The sequence below is a fragment of the Rhinichthys klamathensis genome, unplaced genomic scaffold (genome assembly GCF_029890125.1).
Source record: "Rhinichthys klamathensis goyatoka isolate OS25496 unplaced genomic scaffold, OSU_Roscu_1.1 h1tg000191l_1, whole genome shotgun sequence".
Taxonomy (NCBI): domain Eukaryota; kingdom Metazoa; phylum Chordata; class Actinopteri; order Cypriniformes; family Leuciscidae; genus Rhinichthys; species Rhinichthys klamathensis.
The window spans coordinates 80,131-99,368 of NW_026606717.1; the positions used below are offsets into that span (position 1 = coordinate 80,131).

General features: G+C 41.1%; 1 pseudogene; it reads right to left on the reverse strand.

Annotated features, from left to right (window-relative positions):
* Window positions 1–183: 183 nt before the first annotated feature.
* LOC130095563 (uncharacterized) lies at window positions 184–18,059 on the reverse strand (annotated as a pseudogene).
* Window positions 18,060–19,238: the final 1,179 nt, after the last annotated feature.

Genomic DNA, 19,238 nt, shown 5'->3' on the forward strand with positions numbered 1-19,238 from the left:
TCTGTCTCTCTCTCTCTCTCTCTCTCTCTGCCTGTGGCCTCGTCAGGAGCATATAGGCTCAACAAGTTTTTTCAGATGTCTCGGTCCTGGGCCAGTCGTTCCAGCTACCCCCACGTGTGGCCCATCCTCCTCAAGTCTGGCTACAGATCACACGACAGGTGTTTCTTGGTCGGCCCTTCTTCCTCAGGAGTGCCAGGGCGGTTGCCTTTGTGATGCTGTCTGCAGGCTTGCAGAGCGTATGTCCAGTCCATCTCCAGCATCTTTGGAGGATGTTATCTTCCACGGGTTGGTGTTTTGTTCGTTACCACAGTCCAGGTGAGGCAGGTGTTGATGAAAAACCTGGATTCTCTTTATGGTAGTGTTGGTGGTTTTCCAGGTCTCAGCTCCATACAGCAAGACAGGCTTCACAGTGGTGTTGAAGACCCTGGTCTTGGTGTTGATGCTGATCTCAGAGGATCGCCAGATGTTCTTCAGTTGGAGGAAAGCTGCTCTCGCTTTGCTGATTCGTGTTCTCATATCCGCATCTGTCCCCACATGCCTGTCAATTATGCTGCCAAGGTAAGAGAAGCTGTCAACTTCCTCTAGCGCCTCCTCTTCAAGCGTGTTGGCCGTTTCTGGCTGTGTTGGTCTTTAGTGCCTTGCTCTTCTCTCTATTGATGTTGAGGCCTAGGCTTGCTAAGGTATCTGTAACGATGCTGGTCTTTTCCTGCATCTGTTGTTGGGTGTGAGAAAGAAAGGCCAGGTCATCAGCAAAGTCGAGATCCTCCAATTGTGTCCATAATGTCCACTGGATGCCGTTTTATTTTGGGCTGTGGATGTCTTCTTACTGACTCAGTCTATTGCCAGCAGGAACAGGAAGGGCAATAGTAAACAGTCTTGCCTCACTCCCATTCATACTAGAGAGTAGTCTGTAATGCCTGGCTCACACTACAGGAGTTTTAAAATCCTAACCGATTGTGAAATCTGGTTGCAGCTCACACTTAAGGAGAATCTTTGCAGATTTTCTTCCCTCAAATCTTAAACATGCTCACACTACAAGATTTGAAAATCGCGGCGCATCACACACTACAAAATGTTATTAAGATTATCGTGCCAGAGGACGTGATCTCACGCAGCAGATCGGAAGCAGAAAAGTGGATGTAAACAAAATATCTGTCCTTCATATCAAGTCATATTCGTGAAAAGGTTGCCGTGACCAAGGAAAGAGAATTAAAAATAAAATAAAAAATCATCCTTTATCTAGGCTATTTCTAATTAATGGCGTCAGCTCTGGTCAATACAATGAATCAATGCCATTGATCTCTATGAAGTGAAGCATCAGCTTCGCGTTGCCCATGCGCCGCATTGCTGCTCAGCTGAGCCTTGTAAAGTGGAGCTCAAAGTTAAAATTAAATATTAATTAACAGCTTGTTTCATTACATCTATATTTGAATGAATCCGCATTTTTTTTTACATTTCCGTTGAATGAACAGTTTAATGACTCACTCAAAGACAGTCCTTTGTCGCCACCTAGTGGCGTAACAATGTAACTGGACTGAGCGAGTGCCGAGTAAATGGTAAAATATAAGCAGAAGCCTTTAGTAAAGAAAGATTCAAGGATCAAAACTAACTGTTATATAACAATGGCCTAAAAAGCTTATTGTCAGGTTTATGTTCTGTTATTATTTTATGTGGCCCCTTATTTGACATTATCTTCTGTTTACTATACTTCGTTTCAATGGGCTTTTTAGTTTCGGTTTCATTACTGAACATGTACTCGTCTTCGTTCCTGCTGACCACAGCATAACACTTATTTATTTAGCAATAAATAAATAAATGAAGATAATACCGCATATCGCGCTGTTGAGTCACTCAAAATTACAACAATGAAAATTCCTTCACCACGACAGCCCTACTTGTTTCTTATTGGCTATTGAGACAGTAGGCTACTGACGTACTGGTAATCACAATCTTGCTCATCCCGATAAATATCAAACATGTTTGATATGATCGGGGCGAGCCCGATTTGTGTGAGAGCAGATCGGGGGGTGCAAGATTCGATCTGTGAACGCCTCACATTACCAGATAATCTGTGCCGAACATCGGAACCGATCAAGGTCCTCGACAAGATTTTTTCTCCGATTCTCGGGAGGGGTAAATCGGGCATAAATCGGCCTAAAACTCCTGTAGTGTGAGCGAGGCTTAAGTTGCCTGCCATGAACTGTCCTGCAGGTTATCCCTTCATAAGAGTTTTTAAATTATGTTTGTGATCTTTTCTGGCACTCCGTGGCATCTCAGTAGCTTCCAGAGGGTCTGTCTATCCACACTGTCAAACGCCTTCTTATAGTCAATGAAGTTGACGTAGAGAGGTGAGTTCCACTCCAGCAACTGCTCCAAGATGATGCGTAATGTTGCAATCTGTTCGGTGCATGACCTGCCCTTGCTAAAAGCTTGTTGGTCTTGCAGTTGAACTCTGTTAAACACTTTTCCTGGGATAGACAGTAATGTTATCCCTTTGTAATTTGAGCAACAACTGAGATCGCCTTTCTTTGGCAGCTTGATGAGGTACCCTTCCTTCCATTCTGTCGGCACTTTCTCCTCTTCCCAGATCTTGTTGAAGGAGCTTTCAGCGCCTCTGCAGGTATACTGTCCGGTCCTGCAGACTTGTCTTTCTGTAACTGTTTGATGGCACTGTGGATTTCTTCCTTCGTAGGTGCACTGCAGACAATTGGTAGGTCACTGGCGGCTGGCGGGATGTCCGGTGGGGATGGGGGAGATGGTTGGTTTAGCAGCTCTTCAAAATGCTCCACCCATCTGTTCTTTTGCCCTTCCTCAACTGGTATCACTCTACCGTCCCTGTCTTTTACTGGTTTCTCTGGCTTGGTGAACTTTCCTGAAAGTTTCTTGATGGTAGACTCGTGTGTTGCCTTAGTGAGCTGCTTCTTCTGTCTCTGTTGCCAGCATCTCTATGTAGTATATGTATCTATGTACACTATATATATATATATATATATATATATATTAGGGCCGGGACTTTAACGCGTTAATTAAGATTAATTAATTACAGACTTTAACGCGTTAATTAATTACACAAAAAATATTAATCGCACTTATTTTTGAACCGCGGAACGTTTCTCACTGGATGAGTTTCGGCGGACCGATTATAATGGCGCACCAACTAGCGTTCATGACGAAGAAGCTGACGAGATCGCTTTGGTTGGCCCCGTGGATGGGAAATTTTCTTATAAAAAATGAACGGATTGAAGCGTCGATAAGAGCATGGTTGTGTGCAAGCTATGCAACAAGGAATTCACTATGCTATTAGTGTAGTGTAGCAATATGCTATTGCTACACTTAATGGCAAAAATTGCACTGGTCTGCTGGACTTGGTTGAACAAAAATAAACAATATTTTGTTGCTTAAGCTTATGTATTCAGTCATTATTCAATGGTATACTGAAAATTCATGTGAAAAAAATTACTTCTCACTGTTCTCAGGTCAAATATGTATGCAATTAAAATGCGATTAATTTCGATTAATTAATTACAAAGCCTCTAATTAATTAGATTAATTTTTTTAATCGAGTCCCGGCCCTAATATATATATATATATATATACATGCCTATGACGTCAACATGACATTTGATGACGTGATACTATAAAGTAAGATTTTTATGTTGTTAAGTCTCCTATGCTCGCTAAGGCTGCATTTATTTGATTTGAAGGCAATGTGAAATATTAGTACTTAAAATATAAATAACTGTTTTCTCTTTTAATGTATTTTAAAATGTAATTTATTAAAATTTTTAATTGTAATATATTTAAAATTGTATATACATTTTTTAATTTATTTAGTAAATCTGAAAAGCCATAACTTCAGTGTCACATGATCCTTCAGAAATCATTCTAATATGCTGATTTACTGCTCAAGAAACATTTCTTATTATTATTATTAGTGTTGAAAACGTCTGTGCTGCTTAGTATTCTTGTGGAAACCTTGATACTGTATATATTTTCAGGATTTGTTGATGAGAAATAGAAAGTTCAAAAGAACACCATCTATTTGAAATAAAAAATGTTCCCTATAGAATAGAATTTAACATGGTCTTTAGTGTCACTTTTGATCAATTTAATGCATCCTTGCTGAATGAAAGTAAAAAATTATTTATTTTTTAAAATCTTATTGACCAAAAATGTTTGCACAGTTGTATACAGTATCTACTGTACTCTTGCAGTAAAATGTTTAAAACTGCTCTTCAAGAGCATCCTAAAACCTCAGTGTAACACTAGAGGGAAGCATGTGATCGCTTTACTTCAGTGACGGGGGTCGCGCGAACCACACTGCTGAGAAGAAGCCATTATGTAATGCAGATCTTTTGTTTGGAATAGCTGCTTATTAAAAAAAACCTTACAAACGAGATAGCAGTATGACTTGTCGCAAAAAACAAAGTGTTCTTCACAGATGAATGAGTCAAACTAGAAAAAGATGTAATGCAGATTAGAATAACTTCAGCAATATGAAAACACCAAATGCATTTTAACTAGTTCACAATGAATAGCATACAAAAAGATCCACTCAGAATCATCAACTTGGATCCAATTAGAGTAACTTCCTTCTGTTTACAGAACAAATTTTAAAGCAGTAAAACCCGATCTGCCAAACACAGTAGTATCCTCTGTTGTCTGAAATTGGCTTTTAATCAGTTTTTATATTTCTGATTTGCTGCTTCTAGGGCAGACCCTGCTGAAATCGCTGCCAACAAGGCCGTTATCCTTCTTTTTAATGCACCGTGTAATTGGTTCAGTGGCCCCTGTGTGCCACACGCCAGCTCTGGATTATGAGCTCTGGTTGCTGTGGGCCTCCCTCACACACTCTACAGTCACAACAAAACCAATCGAAAGGCAGAACCGAGTGCTGGTACATGTTGCCTTCTCCAAACCCTTTGGGATTATAATGTTAGTGTTTGAGATGAAAGAGCCCTTCCAAACAATCCAACTGTAACATGAAATGTTGCATAACCACTTGCCATTGGCTCATTCGCTTTAAGTATTGGATAACGTTCAAATTGAGCATTCAGTTCTCTTTCTCTATTTACCCTCAGCGGGTATGAGCTGTTTAGGAGGGGCACAGTGGGAAAACTTCCAGAGCAGTGTGGCTTTTTTAACATTAATCTAGTCTCTCTTGAGGGTCATGGTCCCTCCTTCGAGGACCTGTCAGTCATGGAAGGAGCAAAGACCATTCTGTGCGGGGTTTCAAGACATTCATGTTAAGCTCTGACAGAAATTAGCCAGCAGCTTTCACACTGTAAGCAGAGTTGGGCCTGGTTAGCACTTGGATGGGAGACCTGATGGAACTAAATGATCGGAGATGTCCAGTGTACATCACTAGAGATAATTTTTTGAAACTTGAGTTATGATTTTGATTGATTTGAACATGCGTGGATGAATTGATCACAATGACAGCTGCCGCAGTGTATAGTTGTAATTTTCCTTTTGTAACTATTTTTCTAGATGTTATCCATGTTTTATGTCTCAATGACATGCAAGCAAAGAACCAAATAAAGGATTTCAAGAAAAAAAAGGGTATTCATTTTATTCCTGTCACATGAGGCAGTCCACTTCCATACTTTTAGTTTAGTTTAGTTTTATTTAGAGTTTGACAAGGCAGGATATTGAAGAACAAAACCCTGAAATGTACCAAACAAAACACATACTCAAAACAACCTTGTACCTAATTAAAAAAAAAGAAAAAAAAAGAATAATTAAAAATTAAACAAACTAACAGGTGAAGTAAAACAGATGCACAGAAAAACCTAAAAAAACATCAGGCTTCATACAAAAAACCTGTAAATTATTTATAAAACAATTTAAGAGCACGTGGAATAAAAGAAAGTTCATGTCTTTTTGATTTACTGCTGGGCATGGCAAATTCCCTACGCTGCCGTAGTAGGTAAGTAGGTGTTGGAGCCACAGACAAGAAACAATGCAGCGGTGATGAACTGTCCTTGAGTAGTTTAGAAAAAGTGCGTATAGTGGCCTGGTCGCGCCTCTCACTCAGTGATGGAAGAGTAGAAGTTGGAACACCTATTACCTATTAGCAACGTTTTTGGACCCTCTCTAACTCATCAGAGAGACCTTTAGGTAGTCCACCCCATACTGGGCTAGCGTACTCAAGAACTGGCCGTATAAATGTCAGATATACTTTCATTAAAACTTTACAGGGGAGACCCGCGTTTTTAGCAACACAGAGATAGTGGATTCTAGGACGCACCTTCGAAATCATGTACTTAATGTGGGGGTCCCACGACAGATCAGAAGAAATTTGAACTCCAAGCAGTTTAAAGGTGGAAACTCTGCTAATTACATGTCCTGATATTACAGGAGAGGAAGGGCAGGGAATGTTTTCATCTCCGTTAATTGCCAACGAAAATTCCTGTCCCCATTCCGCCACTGAATTCAAGGCCTTCTGGGTTAGCCCTGGTAAGGATCCCATCAAAAGTTCAGTGATTGTTAAATCATCGGCATATTTCGCCGGAATGACTGAAGGAGGCAGACGAGAATCCAAGCTGTTTATGGAGATGACAAAAAGCAGAGGGGATAGAAGTCCCCCCTGAGGAACACCAGCTGAAATTGGATAGGAGTTAGACACACAGGAGCCCCACTTCACCTTTTGCTCTCTGTTACTCAGATAACTCCTTACACTGAGCCAAAGCGGTCGTCTGACATTCATGTCAGCTAAAGCATAAAGCAGTTGACAATGATCAGTTGTGTCAAAAGCTTGAGTAAAATCAACAAAAACAGCATGGATGTCAAATTTAGGATTGCTGTTGAGTGCTTCATGCCAGTATTGCAAAATTTGAATCAGTGCAGTGACAGTTCGCTGTGAAGCCATGTTGGGATGGTTGAAATTTGGCAACTGTATCTTCCAGAATGGCATCTCTGAGGATTCCTTCATACACTTTTCCAACACAGCTAAGTAATGAAATCTGCCGATAATCTGCTGGAAAACTGGGCTTTGTTTTTTTGGGAACAGCCTTGACCATAGCTTCTTTCCATTGTTTTGGAAAAATATTATTTTGCATGCATGTGTTAAAGATATCACATAGCACCGGTGCCAGCTCCTCATGAAAGGTCTTTAACATCCAAGGAGGAATGCCGTCAGGACCAGCAGCCTTTGCTGCCTTTACTTTGCGGAGTCTTACCTTGACTTGTCCAATACTCAAAAGAGGTATACTACAACTGGATAACTTGCAGGTAACCTCTTCCTCAGACGGTAAAATGTGACTTGCATAATCCCACACAGAAGCAAATTGCTTTGCCAAGTTGTCACACTCATATTGCATGATCTTATGATCCTGGGACACCACTCTCATCTCCTTCCCCATTAATGCCTTCACAGACTTAAACCATTGTTTAGGCTTAGTGCTTTGCAGTTCCTCGACCTCATGTTTATAATATTGTTTCTTTGCATTCTTAATTTTTTTGGCAGTAATTGTTTTTATTTTACTGTAAGATGTTTTATTGCCAGAACAAAAAGCACGCTGTCTGTCTTTTATCAGATCCTTAATTTGTATGGTCGTCCAAGGTTTCACGAGTTCACATCTACATATAATTATTATGGTAAAGGTTATGCGTACTTGGCGTGCTGTCCGGGTGGAGGGCTCCGAGCTCGGAATTTCTGCCCGAACCCAGAGTACTCCCCCGTTGGTAAGAGTAGATGGAACTAGAGATGGAACTAAAAGTGAGGAGATGGGGTGGTGGTGGGATGCTGATAAACTGTCAAGGAACAGATGATGGTTCTGCTGTTATTTATCTTGTCCTGAGTTGATTACTGATTGATCTCCACTTGTGCTGATTGGGTTAATTATCTGCACCTGCTCCTCCCGAACCTTGTTAATAAAACATCATTTATCATTATTTGTGATTGAAACTTTCTTACATGGAATTGTTTTATCCAAGATAGACCTGACCAATTTCCAGCATTTAGCAGGATAGTCTCATGGTCAGAGGAGCCAACAGGAGGCAAATGCTCTGGTAACTCATACATGGAGGAAATGTTAGTAAAGATTGAGTCTAATTGACTGGTCTTTCTTGTTGCTCCAGCCACTATCTGTTTTAGACCATGTCTGCTGCAGATGGTTTCAGACTTGTACTTATTTGTATCACCGAGTATGACAATTGCGGCCTCCTGGTAATTGCATTCAATATTTCTAAGGTAACTATCCAGGTACTGGGTGATTAGTATGTCAGGTTGGGCCATGCTAAAGAATGTGGGGGGAAATACAGCACAGCAGCAATAATACAACTTAACCCTCAAGGAAGACGACTTGGACGTAACCAGACCCACAATACTTCATGTTTGTCTTCTAGGTGAGTCAGTCGAATCTGAGTGATGTTTTCATCGACATACAAATCTCCTCCTCCCCCATTGCCCTCACGATCCCGCCGATGTACTGTATATCCAGGTAGAGTAACAGATGAGTCTAGGATATCAGCATTTAGCCAGGTCTCTGATACAGCAATAACTGCTGAGTTATTATTCACAGCTATACTGTACAGATCATCGCACTTGTAGCGTAAGGAGCGCACATTGGAAAGTAGAAAACCAGGCATGGTTGGCATTGATTTATGTTGGTTTGTCCTAATGTGAATTAGGTTCTTAGGATGGTAGCAACAGTCAGAAGTAAACAGACTTAGCTCATACTTCCAGGAAGCATGGGGAAGGCAAACCCTCCCAACGAAAGGTACTTCTCATGTTAATAATTAGTGATTTTTGTTGACATATATATATATAGATGTACATAATCATGAAGGTGTCTAGAATCATCCAAACAAAACAAATCCTACAAGAGATCTATAGTTTTTTATATACTTAGTCAAGAGTGCAAGCGGCAACTATAGTTGCCAGTGGGCAAATGCCTTGTAAGTATATATCATGGGGAAATGGGGTATACTGTGTTAATAAGTTAATAAATCAAGGTTATTGGTCTTGTTCAGTGCTTTTTGCTTTCATAATATCCAACCTAAAACATAACTTAACCCTTTAACTGACATCTCTACTGTACAGTAGACCATGTAAAGAGGGAGACCGAGATCTCCTCTCCTTCCAAAGGCTGGTTGCCCAGAGTCTCCTCCAGCGCCATGGGATGAGGCCACAGGGGTATGGAAGAAGGTCAGTGTTGGGCTCTGCAATATGGGAGGCTGTCAGATTTGACAACTTGAACCACTGGCCCCACAACACAGGGAGAAAGTACATGAGGTGTCGAAAATGTGATGGACGCACTTCCTTTGCATGCGAGAAATGCAGTGTTGCCTTGCATGTTGAGTGCTTCAAGAAATTTCATGCAAACCACTAAAACTCTTCCCATTCCGAATGTCTTTTGAAAGAAATTGTCTGTATGCACTTGTATTTGTTATTAGTTTTTTTTGTTATATAGATGTAATTTTTTTCTTCATTCTATTTATTTTTATTTATTTTCATTTAACATTTTGATACACAATGCCCTGTTGGGGCAACTTAATGGGTGCTCTTCGTTCTGCACTGTTTCACAACTGTAAGACAAATGGATGTGTTGTTTGTTGTGTTTTCATATTCAAGAGATTATAGGCTAGATGCATCTTTTTTGGGTTTGCATCGAATGTTCTTTGACTTTTATACATAATAAATTTGTTTATGAATAAAGATTGATCTGTTGAAAGCAATTATTTTGAGTTAGATGCCAAAATGTTCTCCTATTCAAATTTGACATTGAAGGGGTCAACATGACATCATGACTTTGCGTAAACATACACGCCACTTTCAAGTCAAGTGGCGTGTTATATATACGCATTTTGAGCTATCCGCGTGTACGTCCACGCCGAAATCTTTTGCGTGTATGTCTACGCCGTTAAATGTCCGAGTGATTCCGCGTGTATGTGTACGCCGTTAAAAATGTCCGAGCGAAACGAAGCAAAAAGTATATATCTACGTCTGTGGAGCGATATTTTTTTTCCTAGGATGGTAGGGGAAGACTCATAAATGGTATTAACCCCAGTGACGGGTAGGTTTAGGGACGGGGCTGGGGTAGGTCATATATTTATATATACAGTAATGTAGTTAAGTCAACGGCGTTGATAAACACGCTGAAAAGCGATTATGCGTGTTGATAGCACGCCAAAACTAGAAATATGAATTCGCGTGTCATACATACGCCATTTCATGAGATCAGTCTGAAGGGGTGGATACAACATATTTGCCCATGATTTTCAAGAAAAGAAAAAAAAAAACCTGTGGAAAATAAATGCAGAACATGTTCACGTAGGACACTATTAATATGACATGACTATATGTCTAAAACCATTCAGAAAAATTTGGGCACAAATGGGTTTTAATAGCATGCTTTAAGATAGTGTGAATTTTAATTTCATGCAGACCTTAAGTGCACCTGAAGCTTACACGCATTCAAATCAGAAAATGACACAGAAGTGTTTCTATAGCCTAATTTATATATATATATATATTTTCGCATAAAATCCATCTCGGGTAATCCGAGCACCAGTGGTCAAATTAACTATTCTATTTAAAGTCATCATGAAATCAAAATGGGAAATTCTTATTTGATATATTACAGTGTACATTATAAAATGTTTTTTTTCATGCACATAATTTTTCATGTATCCTCTATAATCAAAATAACTTCCCGTCCCTCTTGCAGCGACGTGTTCGCTAGTGCGAGGGCGGGTCAACCTGTCAATCACATGAGATCCCAGCAATGGTGAAACAACATGATCCAATCAATTCCCAATGAACAAAATCAAGTCCCACCCAACATTTTCACTCAAATATGTACAATAGGGAAAAGACAACATGGAGGCTACAAAGGCAAAAGAAAATACTAATGCAACGTTTTCATGCCGGTAACAGTTGCTGAGCACTGGAAGAGGTGTTAGTAACACCAGCAGGGGGCGCTAGGTGCCAATATAGTGATGGTGAATGCTAAATGAGATGTTAAACTGAGGTCCTGACCAAGGGGGTAATCCACCAGCCGGAAACTGAGGGCCTGGGGGCCGCCATTGGTTAGCAAGCCTTCACCTGCTGTTTGTATTCCATTGACTCCCATTCATTTTGGCGTCCCTTTGACGGCGAATAACTTTACATCTGAGTCGTTTAAAAACTCCATTTGTCCATTGTTTATTTCTAAAGAAACACGACAATGTATAAAAGGTTACATTACCTTGTATCTTACGTTATGGCCCCGTAGAAGCAGTTTTTGTAAAAATAGGCTAACGATTGCGTCATAACCACGCGACTCTCTGTCGCACAGTAGAGAAATTACCTTATAGACAGGAGGAGAAGCTCGCGGGCGATCGGGGGGACGTGGAGGCATAACGTCCAATAAAGTCAAGGAAGAAGCCCATAGAGAGTCATAAAGTTGATCCTGCTGCTAGCTCATGGACAGCTTTTACTCATGCTCTCAGTCTCTGCAAGATTCGGAGGGGAATGATTCAGATTCCTCTTGGCACAGCTACTAGAATACTTACAACTGTCAGCAGGGACGTACTGGGACTGAAATTCAGCCCGGGACTTTAAGATGGAGAGGCCTTTTACGCGAGTCCCTTGGTGCACGAGCAGAAGGATTTTTTGCAGTTGTTTTAATTCTAATAGTGTTTTTATGGTATAAAGAGAATCAGATTACACTGAAGACCTTCAAGAAATTTTAGGATGACACTTGCCTCTTCAGGTTGTATAAGCAAGTCACCACTGCACTGAACACAACCAGGTCAGCAAAACCTAATCTCGAACACATAAGTCACAGTATACTGCTAACTACCAGCATGTCGTGTACAGTCAGTCGGAGAGATAAAATAGTTACAAATACTAACAAATATGCAGACATACAGATTCCTTGCTTATAGAAGGATGTTGTCTGTGTGTGACGACAAACTGCAAACTGCTGTTTATAATATATAATATATCTATAAATATATAATATATGTAAGGGATAATGTATAGCGAGGCGGTTGTTAGCGTTTGTATTCGCTATAGCAACCGCCTCACTATACATTATCCCGCTTATTACATGGCTACCTACCAAATAAATCAATAATTTCACACAAAATATTGATTTAAAAAGCAGTTTATTTATTTAAAAACGATTGTATTGCTTCCACTAAAGAAAATAGTCCGTTCCGTCTCTGAACTGCGTCCATGGCAACGCTCTGTTTTTCATGGCAACGGTGTGTTATACTTGGCAGCGGTCTATTATCAAGAAATAACAGGCCGCATTCTACATTGGAATTCTACCAAGCCACGTAATAAATGCCTATATTTAAATGCAAATATAAACAATTTCAGTGTATAATAAATCACTAATATATCCCTAATCGTGCACCTGTCCTGTCCATGCTGCTGGGTCCTTCTTCCTCATCTGCACCTCCGGCTGCCACAGCACTCTTTCCACTACGGAAAAGGTCTGTTAATTTGGCGCATTTAGCGGGCTCTTGTGCCAAAAATCTTTTCTTTTTAATTCTTATTTTTTTGCCCCACCCATTTCTTTCTCTTCTTTTCGCCATTTTTACCGTCCGTCTCTGTTGCATTGCATTCACACAAACCCGCCAAACATGACCAAAAGTAAACTCCTTTGATCGGCGCCTAGTTTGAGCCAATCGGATGTCAGGAAAAACGAGGATCAGTCCAAGTTGGGAGGGGCCGCTCGTATCCCCCCTCAGATTGAAAGTATTGGTTTGGCCCGGTCTGAATCACACACACACAGCGTTCTGCTGCATCTGAGCGGCCGGTTAGGCCGGTCACGTATCATTAAAAAACAAAAAAAACAATGCTCTTTGACCACCGGCCGGTCTTAGGCCTGAAATGGACCGGCCGTTCGGGATTGTTCCCGGTATTCCTGATGGCCAATCCGCCCCTGACTGTCAGTCAGGTTGCTCACGTCACATCTACGTCGTCAAGCTCAGTTTGAGCCTGCGCAGTAGGCTCAGCCATCAGGAAGTGAGTGCTTCTAATTGACTTCACTTTTCTCCGTTGAAGTCTGGGGTCGCTGTGTCTATCCATTTCTTTCACTGTCTATGGTCCTGACACACTGCGATCATTATGGCCCTGTCTAAAATGGCACACTTCATATGCACTTTCAGTCTTGTGGACTTACAATGGCTGCCGTGTGTCCGTTAATTCCATGAGATCATAGGCCCTATGGCATAGGGTGTCCCACAGTGGAGTTTTCACACTGAAGCGAGCTCCGCAGCATACTTCTTCCCGACAGTCAAAGTGTCGTTAGGCTACGTCACGAAAGTGCGAAAATTCGTAGAAAGACCGCGAGTGTTTAGGCTGCAATTTGGGACTGGGCCTATGAATCCCAAGGTAGCTACTTCTCGAAAAGGTTTAGAAGATTTTTTGCCATTTGGCCTTTCATTTCAGTTTCAGGCAATTTTCAGTTGCTCACCTTTCCATTAATATATGTGATGGGTTTTCTGTCATAAAATCACCCAGGTATCCTTGAAGAGATTCCTCCACTCTCTCTGCTTTGAGTGTGACAAATATGAAGTATATATATGTATACTTATTCAATTTGGCTGATGCTTACACACTACTGTCGTGTTTGGTTCTTAAGATGTTGTATAAAGACGCAGCAGGGTAGATTCACATCACTTTACTTTTTATTCACTTCCTTCTCAAGTCACCCCACAACCTCGTGATTCCCCTCTACTGCACCCTGGTGCCCAGGCAATGTAACAATATTATAGATCACACCACATCTCCTTTTCCGAAAAGCAATAGACTGTGACCTACATCATTTATCCCCAGGTTGCATCAAACTCAAAATCTCACTTTTGTATCACTTTTGTATCACTTGGTCTACTATAACACATTTCTTTACAGTGCTTATTATTTCTCTTTTCTTTTCTTTTCCATTTCAGTTCTCACAGGTCCAGTCGATCCGGCTTTGTGATAGACCTGCCAGACCTGGTTCTCACCGTTTGGGGAGTGCACTGAGGCCCCTCCGGAGGCACCTAACCAGTGACTGTCGCAGTATCCTGCAGGTCAACCCCTGCAGCGTGCTCTTGTGTTTTATTGCTGTTGTCTGCCGACATGGGCACAAGGTGGCGGCGATTCCTCCTTAAGGTGCCCTATGGTCCACTGACCAAGTAAGATCTAGGTTTTTCATGCGCAGATGTCACAGTACCTGTAGATCTTGTATCTGTGATCCACACTTGATCTCCTGGTGACAGGTCAGAGAGATTTCTCACTCTGTCTGTGGTCATAGTTGCTTGCGTCCATCCATCTCTTCTCCCTTTCTTTACGTTGCACCGACCAGAGGTCTGGGATGGCTGCCCCATGAGCAGCTGGGCCGGAATGAAGCCATTGCTCAAAGGAGTGCTCCTGTAAGCCAGCAGCGCACGGTAGGGGTCAGTTGCTTTCTTCAGCAGATTTTTGATGGTTTGGACAGCACGCTCGGCCTGACCGTTGCTTTGAGGGTATCTTGGGCTGCTCGTTGCATGCTCGAATTCATACTCAGTGGCGAAAGCTGTCATGTGAGCCCCTGCGAACTGAGACCTGTTGTCTGTGACTAGAATCTCCGGTATGCCGTGCCTGGCGAAAATTTACTTGAGGTGTTTTACCACATCCACACTTCTTGTCGGGCTCAGCTGGGCCACCTCCACATACCTGGAAAAATAGTCTACAATGAGCAAGTAGTCTTTGTTTTTCAATTAAAAAAAATCAGCCCCTAGCTTCTGCCATGGCCTATCGGGTAGCTTGGAAGGCATAAGAGGATCAGTCACATTGGCACTTTCTTTAACGCACACCGTGCATTTCAACACCAGCTCTCCTGTTTGGGGGAGGCGGCAAAACAAGTGGCAACAAATCAAGCATCAATCATCACGTCCATATATATATTAACTATAACCATCAAGACAAAACCATAAAATATTATCATACTAAGATTGACATCTGAGCCATTTTTTCAGTGCCAGCTTAAAACCTACTAAACTTCTAGTCATCTTTAGATTTCCTGGCAACCTGTTCCACAAACTTATTGCTACATACAAAAATGACTCTTTACCTAAATTACTCTTAACTCTAGGAGGTACAAAATCCGTAGAGCTGCCCCTGGTGGAGTAACAGTGAACATCTCTCACTCTATTAAAATAATGATTCAAATATTTGGGGACATTCCCATGCACAGTCCTATGTACCATGCACAGGTGAATCTGCGAGACTCTGTCTTTTACATTTAACCACCCTATAGTCTCAAAATGAGAAATATCAAGATGAGATCTCACGGGGAGGTTCAAAATAAGTCTTATAACCCTATTTTGAGCAGTCTGAAGCCTATGTTTCAGGTGCTTTAAAACTCCATTGTACCAAGAGCAACACGCGTAATCAAAATAAGGCTGAATTAGAGCACTTGCCAGAGTTAACATTGCTTTTTTGTCCAAAAACTTTGAGATTCTGGACAAGAAACGTACTCTTTGATTTACCTTGGTAAGCACCTTTTGCGCTTGGCCCACTCCAGACAAGTGGCAGTCCAGCACACAACCCAGGTAACTAACTGAGTCCTTTACATTAATCTCACTATCTCCAACTAAAACCTTAAAACCAGGGGTTCTTCTCAATTTTATTTTTGACCCAAACAATATGGCTTCCGTTTTTCCTAAGTGAAGTGATAGCTTATTGTCTGACATCCACCTGCTGACTTTTGATAGTTCTGCACTGAGAGTTCTTTCAACTATGCTCTTATCTTTATGTGAAACCAATAATGCAGAATCATCTGCATATAAAAAAAGATCACATGAACATACAGACTTAAGGTCATTTATATATAGAAGAAATAAAAGTGGGCCCAAGACACTCCCTTGAGGAACCCCACATTCTATATATTGTGGTTGAGACATTGTTCCTCCAATATCCACCACCTGCTTCCGGTCCTTCAGATAAGAACTCACCCATCTGACTGCTAAGTCATTAAAACCAATGGCTTTTAATTTGCGTACCAAAATATCATGGTCAACGGTATCAAAGGCCCTCTGTAGGTCTAACATGACCATACCACAAAAATTCCCTTTATCTACCTCCCTCCTAATGTGGTCCGTTAAATACAATAAACAGGTGTCAGTGGAATGTGATTTGCGAAAGCCAGACTGGAACTCATAGAGTAGATTGTGTGATGCTAAGTATTTGTCAATCTGTTCATAAATAATTTTTTCAATTATCTTTGACAGACTACACAGAATAGAAACAGGTCTATAGTTTCCATGGTCTAATTTACTCCCTTTCTTGTAAAGTGGAATCACTCTGGCAAGCTTGAAATCATTAGGAAAATATCCTTGCTCAATAGACATGTTTATGATATGGGTGATACATGGGGTTATAACCTTAGCAGCATCTCTTAAGAATCTAGATGGAATATTGTCAAGGCCAGTAGCTTTTAAACTATTTAGGTTTTTAAGCTTCTCAAGTACAACTGCCTCTGACACCTTTTCAAAAGAGAAGCCGTCTGCTTTGACCTCTTGCTGAGAGTAAAAGTCAAAGATGTGACTTTCACCGTACTGCCCAGACTGGGCAGGTAGTTTTTCTACCAGTTTACTAGCAACTGATGAGAAATAGTTGTTAAAACTATCTGCCACTGTCACCTTTTCTGCTGTGACATTGTTCCCCAAATCAAGAGTTCCTAGTTTTTGTTTTCAACCTGTTACTATAGCCAAGCTGCTTGAGGGACTTCCATAACTTACTTGAATCATTTCTATATTGTACAATTTTCTCATTAAAATAGGCCTTTTTGGCATTGACCACTAATCTACTCACTTCATTTCTCACCTTTTTGTACTCTGCCCAATTCTGATCATCCTTGTTTTTCTTGAATATATCATACTTCTTGTTTCTCATCCTAATTGACTCGAGAATTTCATCATTTATCCAGGGTTCTGTCCTCTGTTTAACTCTTATTACTTTAAAAGGGGCTACTTTGTCTACAACTTCTAAAAACATACATTTAAAAGAGCACCATGCTTTATCAACTTCCTTACATTGCAACACAGCAGACCAGTTTATAAAATTCAGGCAATCATCAAGTGCTTCTTTACTATACCTTTTCATCGACCTGATTCTTATAGAGCTATGACAATTGAGCACTGCTTTCTTGATCTTTCGAGTACAGAAAACAATAGAATGATCACTCAATCCATAATTAATTACCCCACTTTCTGTTATCCTAGCCTTTTCTGACACTAAAACAAGGTCAAGTTTGAGTGGAAGAACAGACACGTGTTGGTTCTTTGATCAGCTGATGTAAACTAAATGAGCGACAAAAGTTCATTAAAGCCTTATAGCCAGAACGGTCAGTTTTTCGAATATCAATATTAAAATCTCCTATCATGATAACTTCTGATTTGACAAAGTCCATACAATTTGAGCAAACTTCTTCCAGAATTTCAAAAAACATTGTCTTGTCAGGTGGCCTGTAACATGCTCCAACTAAAATAGGCTTGCTCTTCGGCAGCAGAATGTTTAGCCAGACCGCTTCAATTTGGTCATTATTCAAGTCCGTTCTCTGATTAAAACCAATGTCCGATCTCACATAAACACACACACCTCCACCTTTACGGTTTCGGTCTCTCCTGATTAAAAAATAGTTCTCTATTTCAATTTCAGCATCCTTAATGGAGTCATCCAACCATGTCTCAGTAAAACAAAAAAGTCCCACCTTATTGCTCGTACTGAGGAGTCGTATCTCTGTGATTTTAGGTAGAAGGCTTCTGATGTTAAGATGAAGCAAGTGAAGTCCCCTTGTCGAAAAGAATGAATCCACATTTGGCTTAACCTTGCAGGCATCCTCCAAAACAGCATAGGGTGGTTGAACTGAGCAGAGCTGTGGGTCAGAATTCATGGGTTGATTGCACTCATCCAGGGGTACCGTTGTGTTTCCCAAGCTCAGCCCCGTTCTCTCAATGTCTCCTTGCACTCCTCCACCCAGGTCGGCTACACTCATGGACAGTTGTTTGCTCCCATCACTGCGTCGACTGGAAGGCCTAGATACCATCACACCTGGCACACTTTCCATTGCATTCCTAGGTCCAAAGTCAGGCATCGGGCCGGGACATTGGTGTATATCCCCAGACAATAGCAGGCACATACAGATAATTAAATCTCCGCCGTTAATTTGCCGCTTGACTCTAGCCTTTGATTTATGCCTAGCTGAGTACCAGCCGGGATACAGGAACGTTTCCAACAGAGTTTTCTTTCCATAATCCAACTGTTTAGTAACTAAACATTTGTTTAGGTGGACATAGTTGCTCTGTAAGCACTTTTCCATGCCATTTCTAGGGCCATTAACTAAGACATCTCTTATAATTATGTAAACTAAAAACATCACAAGCACACCAAACTTGCCAGCTGCCATCTTGGTTTAGAGGATTTGTGCATCCTCGTTTCCTTTCCTCGCGTCTCAGCTCCATCCCCTGTAGGATGCGAGGGAAGCAAGATACCCTGTTGAAATATGTGAGATGTGTGGTTTATATAAACTGCAAAGGTAAAGTATAAATTAAAATTATTGTGACCGCCGTGAAGGGGGAGGAGAATTTATACGTGCGTCACGTTTAGTCGATAAAACACTTCCGCAAAGGATACATGTACACGTGTATCCTCACTCATAACTCCTCTGGAAGCCTCCTCACTCCTCGATCCTCGACTCCTCGCAGTGTAAGAGATGTCCCTCAAGATGACTGAGCTCGATCGGTTTCCGGGTCATAGGACGGAGGACGGAGGAGAGAGGAGACGAGGAGGGATATTGAGAAGCACCCTTTAAGTTCTTTGTTTGTTGTTCACTTTACATATTATTCACTTCCTTCTCAAGTCAACCCACAACCTCGTGATTCCTCTTGTAGTAATAATCAGATAGGTAATCGAGCCAGCTCTGGTATGTGGAGTAAATTAACTAGATTCTAATTTACTTAAGTTCCCCTCCATTCTTCCCTTCGTGAAACCAGAAGGAATAGCGTTTTGAATTGATTAGATCATTGACTCTGATTCACACATGCAGCGTTCTCCTCTAATGAATAAAGAAAGGAATGCCCTGTTTACGACTTGTGACCAAAAGGACATGTGACTCGAGATGACATCTCACGAGTCCGGCCGAAGACCACGCGACCCCTTAGGGGCCCCTCTGATTTAATCACCTCACACACAGAGCATTGTGTAATAACGTGATCACCACCACTCAAATGATTAAACTCATCAACTCAGAGGAGTACGCACACACACGAAACTC